Source organism: Geospiza fortis, unplaced genomic scaffold (genome assembly GCF_000277835.1).
Source record: "Geospiza fortis unplaced genomic scaffold, GeoFor_1.0 scaffold543, whole genome shotgun sequence".
Classification (NCBI taxonomy): Eukaryota; Metazoa; Chordata; class Aves; order Passeriformes; family Thraupidae; genus Geospiza; species Geospiza fortis.
In genome coordinates, this window is record NW_005054587.1 from 493,424 (window position 1) to 501,992 (window position 8,569).

Sequence of the window (8,569 nt, forward strand, 5' to 3'; positions counted from 1 at the left end):
GGGAAGAAGTTTGTTTCTTCTGATAAGAGAACAATAAATTCTCTTTCTCTGAAAGATTTAGGCATCCTGTGGCCGCTATCTTGCTGCAAGTCCTTTTAAAAAAAGTATCTACATAACATAGTTTCTATTTTAACCTTATGTTATAACCTAAAACTATACTTAACACACTACTAAAAAAATTAATACAGCATAACTTTCTAACATAACACATATAATATTCATTTTAATATTTGCGAAAAGCCAATCACAAAACACGCATTTTTCACGCTATCTTAGTCTGAACCAGATGTCCCCAGCCCCTGTCCTCAGCCTGGGCCACCGTGGCTCTCCTTGTTCCCGCCTCTGTTCCTTCCACAACCTCATCCAGCCATCTCCTGTCCCCATCCCAGCCTGGTCCAGTTGTCCCCATTTCTCCTGTCCCCATCCCTGCCTGGTTGGCCCAGTTGTCTGCATCTCCAATGATCATGTGAAAAATGTGTATTTTATGATTGGCTTTTCGCAAATATTAAAATGAATATTATATGTGTTACGTTAGAAAGTTATGCTGTATTAATTTTCTTAAGCAGTGTGTTAAATAGAAACTATGCTGTGTAAGATACTTTTAAAAGAAAGGACTCGCAGTGAGATAGCAGCCACAGGACAATTTAAGCTTTCAGAGAAAAAGAATTTATTGCTCCCTTATCAGAAGAAACAAACTTCTTCCTGCCTCACTCATCCCTGAAGACACTGTTAGGATTAAGAGGAAGAAGCTGACACTGACCAGACAGAATCTTTTGTTTAAATTGAATTTATGCATCATGTATGAGATGCATGAATATGCAACAAGTTATTGTTTTTAAGGGTTAATCCTCTGTTAACGTGTGTCCTTTCTCGGGCTTATATTGCCCAGAAAAAGGTACCCGGATGTCCATAACTCTTTGTTTCTATTGTCCTAATCCAAATTGTCCAAATTATTATTACTCTAATTATACTACTACTTTTATAACCATTTTATTACTATTAAATTTTTAAATTTTTAAAAACAAGTGATTTGCATTTTTCACAATCAGATGGCTGCAGCATTTCTCCTATGACTGTTGTCCCAAACAAGGTTCTTCACACAGGGTGCAAGAGCCTGATCCACAAATTGAGCCAAAATACTCGAATTATTTACAGTTCTGCACAGAAAAGAGGGAGCTGGTTTTTCCTTCTCCTGGCCTTGGTTGTTTCTCCACCTCTCCCTGGTCCTTTGGTTCCATTAGGTTGGGGTTTGGGTGATATTTTATCGCAAGTTTCTTCTTCTCTCCTTTCTCCACATCTGCGGCTCTTGAGGTTTCACTAAGGCTGCAATTACCAAAATGTGTAAAACGCAATTTATCTATTTGGAAACTGGAAATCTTGGAGCCAGCCTGGGAGAGCTGGGAATGTCCAGCCTGGAGAAGAGAAGGCCCCAGGGAGAGCTCAGAGCTCCTTCCAGTGCCTAAAGGGACTCCAGGAGAGCTGGGGAGGGACTTGGGACAAGGGATGGAGGGACAGGACACAGGGAATGGATTCAAACTGACAAAAGACAGCGTTAGATGGGATATGGGAAAAAATTATTCTCTGGGAGAGTGGTGAGGTCCTGGAATGGAATTCCCAGAGAAGCTGTGGCTGCTCCATCCCTGGAAGTGCCCAAGGCCAGGTTGGATGGGGCTTGGAGCAACTTGGGATATTTGGTCCAGTTGTCCCCAGGCCCTGTCCCCAGCCCTGGCTGTCCCCATTCCCTGACTCCTGTTCCCTGTCTCTTTCCAGCCTTATCCAGCTCTCCCAGCTGTCCCCATCCCCTGCCTCTGTCCCCACCCCCTGACCCCTCTCCCATCACCAGTGTCCTCACACAGCCAGGCATGAGGGGGAGATTTTCCTGGTGATCCAAAGGAAAATCTCCAGCACCAAAACGTTAATTCCACCCATCAGCCCGTGATTCCCTGTTTCCCACACTTTGGCTGTCATTTATAAAATGCTTCACAGGCAAACCAGTCTCAAAACTTCAAATTTGCTGTGGAAGTGAAGAAAATCCTTAAGGAGTTTGTTTTCCAAATAATTTCATTCTTCCCCAAGGGAATAAACCCCATAAACAAAGAGCAGCAGAGCCTCAAGTGTGCAAATGAGATAAAACTCCAGCCTAAAATTATTCAGGGAACAAAAAGCCGAGCCAAGGAGCTGGAGCAACATGACACCAGGATGGAACATTTGGAAAAGCAACCCATTATCAGCCTCAAATCCTTTAAAACAGACACTGTCCCTTGGGATATCTCACTTCCTAATGCAGCCAGGGAGTTCTGCCTGTCCCAGCTCTGATCAAATCACATTTCTGGGATGAACCCACGATTTCCCTGCTTGGAAAGGGAGATTTAGTAAATAATTTTTGGTGTTTTAAAGTGGAATATGGGAAGAACCAGCTTGTTGAGATAAATTATTTTGTGAAAAAAGGCTTCAAAATACAAAGATTTTAGGAGAGTCTAGACCCTAAAACTGCTAAAAGATGCTCCAAATCCTCTCTTTTTTCCAAGCCTTGCACACATGGGAACAGGCTGGGAGCCAGGCAGGCAGGAATGACAGATCTCCTCCTTTTGGGCGGCCTCAGATCAGCTTCAATTGATCTCAAATCCCACCCAGAGTTTCATAATGGCTTTAAACTGACAGGAATTGGCACTTGTGCCAAAAAAAATCCTCCTCCACTCCCAGCTGCTCCTTCCCTCCCTTGTGCTGGCACAGGGAGCCGAGTGCTTTGCATAAAAGAGCTCGGAACGAGCTGCTCTGAATTGAAATTAATTCAGCACACGTGGAGGAAAAGCTCATTTTTAACCCAGGGAAGCCATGGATCCACCACTCCCACAAAATCCAGCCTTGGGAAAAGGCAAACTCAAAGCTGTTTCACCAATTTACACCAAAATTTGTAAGGAGAAAATGCAAAGTTTGGAGGATCTTGGACCACTTGGGGTCATCCTTGGATGTTTTCCATCAGGAGGGCTTTGGGATGGGGGTATCCAGAGATGGAGAAGCAGCATTTTAAGCATGAACTGGATCTTCTCCAGGGAATAGAGAAAAGCATCCTGCCTCGGGACAAGCAGCTGGCAGAAATCTCCCCTGGGATTTGTGCAGAGAGCAAAGGACAGACGAGGATGTTAAAATATTAAAATAAACCTTTTTTTTTTCCCTGGCTTTCCAGCCCATTCCTGTCACAAGCAGCATATCCAAAAAGAATTCATGGCACTTTTAATTCACAGCACTAAGTTTCTATGACACTTTGGAAGTTTAATTTATTTTTTTTTTAAAGAGGAAAAAAAAAAAGTAATTGCAGGGTTTTGAGTGAGTAAACATCCCAGGGAAGGGAACACAGGGAAGGGGAATTAAATTATCTCTTTCAGCCCAAAAATAAATCCTTTCAATGTCCTAAAACATCATCCCAGTACAGATCCAGTGACAAGTGTGCCAGAGGATCCCCGGATCCTGAAACACCCAGAACTGCCAGGGATCCATTTGCAGGAACAGCATGTGTGGGACATCATGGAATCTTGGGACAGTTTGGATTGGAAGGGACCTTCAGAGTCATGGAATTTCACCCCTTTCCATGGGCAGAGATATCTTCCACTATCCCAGGCTGCTCAAAGCCCTGTCCAACCTGGTCTGGAACAATTCCAGGGATGGGGCAGCCACAGCTTTCCTGGAATGTCTTCCAGCACTTGTGAGTCTCTGGGATTGTTGTGTCAAGATTTCAGGGAGATGCTTTAATTAAAGTGTAAAAAATTGGGAGAGAATCCAGGAGGAAGTGGAAAATCAAGAGAGAGAAGGTTTAAAACCTTTGTAGTCCCAAGGTCAGAGGTTGTTCCCTGCATCCTTTTCCTGAAGGATTGGGAAGAGTCTGGAGGTGAGTGACCCATTCCCTGCTGTGCCAGCACCATCCATGGCATGGACTCATGGCTGCAGGACTTTTCCTTTTCCTTTTCCTTTTCCTTTTCCTTTTCCTTTTCCTTTTCCTTTTCTTTTTCCTTTTCCTTTTCCTTTTCCTCCTCCTTCTCCTCCTTCTCTTCCTTCTGTCCTTCTCGTTTTTATTTCTCCTTCCCATCTTTCTCTCCTCCTCTTCCTCCCCACCCTCCTTTTCCTTCTCATTTTCTTTATCTCTTTCTCCTTCTCCTTCTCCTTCTCCTTCTCCTTCTCCTTCTCCTTCTCCTTCTCCCCTTTCTTCTTCTCAACATTTCCAGGGATGGGGCATCCACAATTTCCCTGAGCAGCCTGATCCAGCCTCTCACCATCCTCACAGTGAACAATTTCTTCTTTATCTCCAATCTAAACCTCTCCCCTTTGTGTTTAAATCCATCACCCCTCATCCTGTCACTCCAGGCCCTACTAAAAACCCTTCCTCCCATTCCTACAGAAATCCATGGACACAGCCCCAGCTCCAAGAGGAGCTCAGCAATTATTTACCACTGAAGAAATTTGCTTCTTCTACAAAATGTTTTTCCTATTTTAACTCCAATAGGGGGAAAAAAAAAAGAAGTGCTTCCCAAGGGCAAACAAACTCTTGACTCACATTTTTTTGCTGATAACAGCAAGACTCCAGAGGAGGGCTCAAGGGAAGGAGATGTCTCCTGGATTAGATGGAAAACAGAGAGGAAAATGTCAGGAATGGGAGAAGAAATGGCTGCAGGATCCTAAAGGAAAAGCTGCTGTCATTTATTGAGTGGGTGCTGGTTTTTTGTTGTGGTGTCTGGTTTTGGGGGGATGTTTCTTGCCTCCAGTGGCACTGCCAGGGCAGGAGCTGCACGCAGACCTGAATCCACGTGTTTGGGAAAGGGAGAAACCAGAGGGATGATCTCTGTGCTTCCATGTCATTGTCATTCCCAGCAGGAATTCTTTTCCAAGGTATTTCAAGTGGGGACAGAGAGCAAATCATCTTCTTTCTCCTCTTTGTTCACCCACTGAATCCAGGATGGCTCATTTGGCAATTCCATGGAGGCAGAAGGACCAACCATGGATCAAAAACCTCAGCTATGAATCAACTAATCCAAAAATGTCCTAAATCCTCTGCTCTGTGGGAATGGGATTATGGAGGCTGTAACATCCCATGGCAAAAATAAGTTTCCTTTACTAAGTGAGGAAAAGAAACCACAGGGACTCACAGGATCCAGTTCTGGGGTCCCCAGCAGCAGAAGGATGTGGAGCTGCTGGAGCAGATCCAGAGGAGGCCATGGAGATGCTCTAAGGGATGGAGCCCCTCTGCTCTGGAACCAGGCTGAGGGAGATGGGAATGTCCAGCCTGGAGAAGGGAAGGATCCAGGGAGACCTCAGAGCCCCTTCCAGTGCCTGAAGGGCTCCAAGAAAGCTGAAGAGGGACTTGGGACAAGGGATGGAAGGACAGGACACAGGGAATGGCTTCCCACTGCCAGAGGGCAGGGATATATGGGATATTGGGAAGGAATTCTTCTCTGTGAGGGTGGTGAGGAGCTGGGATGGAATTCCAGAGAAACTGTGGCTGCCCCATCCCTGGAAGTGTCCAAGGCCAGGTTGCAGCAGCCTGGGGTAGTGGAAGGTGTCCCTGCCCATGGCAAGGGGTGGAACTGGATGAATTTGAAGGTCCCTTCCAACCCAAACCATTCCATGATTCTGATATGACTCCACCATATCCTGGCAATGGAAATATGGCTTTTCCCTTGCCAATTCCGAGGGATAGAATCAATCCACCAGGAAACCATGGCAGAATTCCCAAAAAATATTTGTTCGTGTGAAAACATCCCTATTGATCCATCTTCAGCTGTGAAGGGCAGAGGACTTTGCTCTCCCCAGATGCTTGGGCCTTGGACTTTTCCCTGCTTGGAAAGGTTGGGAAAAAAATCCATACACTGCCAGTTGTAAATATTTGGATTGGGAATATGGTTTGGGTGGTCAGCATTGTCCAGCAGAGCTCTTCCAGGAGCATGTGGCCATCCAGGGATCTGGTTTTATCCCAAATTAATGCAGTTACACCACCAGCTGCCATTGCAAAATGCCCACCTTGCAGGACCTGCCGCTCCAGTGTTGCTGTCAAATAACATTTGCAAATCCTTTTGGTTTCAGGAAATTTCACAACAGCACCAAAGAGAGGGGAAGCAAAGTTCCTGACAATCTGAGCCGTGGCTTTTGATGGAAAAGCTGAGAGGAAAGTGGCATCAGATGCTCCTTTGCAAGCCCTGGATGAGAGGGAAGGATGTTCAGGAAGAAGGAGGTGAATTTTTGAGACCTTCCTGGGGATTTTTGAGACCTTTCCTGGGGATTTCCTGGTTCCTCTCTCAGCTGGATCTCTGGAGTTCTGTGGGCAGCACCATTCAGCAAAACAGAGGTCGATGCACATCCAAAAGTCACAGAGGGAATTCGATTTGCTTGGTTCCTCCTGGGACCAATTTTTCCTGACATTTCACTCACTGAAGCTCTCTGTGTATTGGTGGGGCACCTTTTGATGGAGCTTGGCACATCCATGGCTTCTCCTTGTCTTCCCAACAGCTCCATGGTGCCCCAATGCTTCTCCTGACCTGCACAGATGAGTCACACCCAAGTTTTTAAGAAGAACCATGAATTTTGCGTGCTCAGCAGCACCAGTTTGGGGGCACACCACTATTCTTGGAGGCCTCATGGAGACTCCAGCTCCTCTTCCCCTTCCAGCCTCCGTAGGGTGCTTTGCTCTGGGAACTCCTTTCTTCAAGCTTTGCTCTGGAGAGGCTAAAATTAAACCAGTGATTCCATTGCTGACTGAAAACAGAGCATTCCTTCCCCACCCACATGTTTTGGATGGACATCAGAAGCCAAACCCCGGCTGCTCAGCCCCATGTGGAAAAATAATCTTCTATTCTGATCCTCCATCCACCGCAGCTTGCTCCGATCGGGATGTTCAGTTCCCAGCCTGGCGTTCAGGGGGGATCTGAAATGGGATGTGCCTGGAAATGGAAAACATAAACACAAGCAGCCACTATCTCTGCAGCTTATTGCCCTGAACAAAAGCTTATTCTGCTCCAGAGGAGGGGGGGAAAAACAGAAGTTAATTCATGGATAAAGCAAGGAAAATAAAATCCCTTCACGATCTCCTTTCCACCCTGTATGTCCCCAAGTTCTTTGGGGAAGTGGAGATTTGCAGGCAGCCAGTGGAAAGATGGAGATCTCTCTCTCTCTCTGCAACTCTCTCTGCATGGGGGTAAAATCCTAAATATCCCAATCCTCACTGAGCCACTTCCAGGTGGTGCAAACCTGCTCCACAGCCATCAAGCCCCACTGGAGTCACGGAATCACAAAACCATTTGGATTGGAAGGGATTTTTGAAGGCCATCCAGTTCCAACCTCTTGCCACGGGCAGGGACACCTTCTACCATCCCAGGTTGGTCCAAGCCCCTTCCAACCTGGCTTGGACACTTCCAGAGATCCAGGGTCAGCCACAGCTACTCTGGGAATTCCATTCCAGCACCTGATCACACTCAAAGGGAATAATTCCTTCTCAATATCCCACCTAACCTAATCCTGGCAGTGGAAGCCAATCCCTGTGTCCTGGCACTCCACCTCTTGTCCCAAGTCCCTCTCCAGCTCTCCTGGAGCCCCTTCAGGCACTGGAAGGGGCTCCAAGGTCTCCCTGGACCCTTTTCTTCTCCAGGCTGGACATTCTCAGCTCTCCCAGCCTGGCTCCAGAGCAGAAGGGCTCCATCCCTCGGGTCATCTCTGTGGCCTCCTCTGGATCTGCTCCAGCAGTTCCACACCCTTCTGCTCTTGGACCCCGGAGCTGGAGGAAGCTCTGCAGGTGGGGTCTCACCTGAGCAAGGCAGAAGGGCAGAATTCCCTCTTTTCCTCCTGCCCACACTGTGGAATAAGCCTGGGACATGGATCACTGGATTTCAGAACCTCCATCACGCTCCAAGTTCTTGAGTGTCCATCACAGGATCAGCATCTCCTGTAGCATCCATCACTAGGATCCCAAATATTCCCCAGGGAGAGCCCAGCATCACAAAATCCCCTCCTGCTCCAAATTCCCAAAGCATGGAGCCAGGAAATAACCCCTTGCCCACCCTGCGTGCCCCCCTGGTCCCCCTCACCCTCTGCCTCCCCCAAATCCCTGCACAATTCCCAGAGCACCAGCTGGTCTTTTCCCACCCAGAATCCATTAAAGGGACAAAACAGGGTCTGTGACACCAAATCCCTGTGCCCTGCTGCCTTCCCCCCTCTCTCCATATGTTCCTTCCCCACCCCGCACTTCCCACCCCCTTCCCACCGAGCTGAGGCTGGACAAAACTCATGACAGAAGTGACTCCAATCCCGATCCCTCCTGGAGCTTCATTCCCAGCTCAGCTCCGGGACAGCCAGGAACTAAACTCACGGCAGCTGCTTTCCTTTAACCCCTTTTTTTCCCAAAAAAAAAAACCAAAAACATTTTTCCACCCAGGCAGTCCCATCCCAGGGTGCCCCTTGTGCTGGGATACCCCCCACCCCCAAATGCGATTCCCATCTGGAATTCCTCTAGATGTCACCCTCACCCATCTTTTCCACACAAACCCCCCCCCCCCTCCTCCCCTGGCTCGCATTTTCCTTTCTCCAAGAT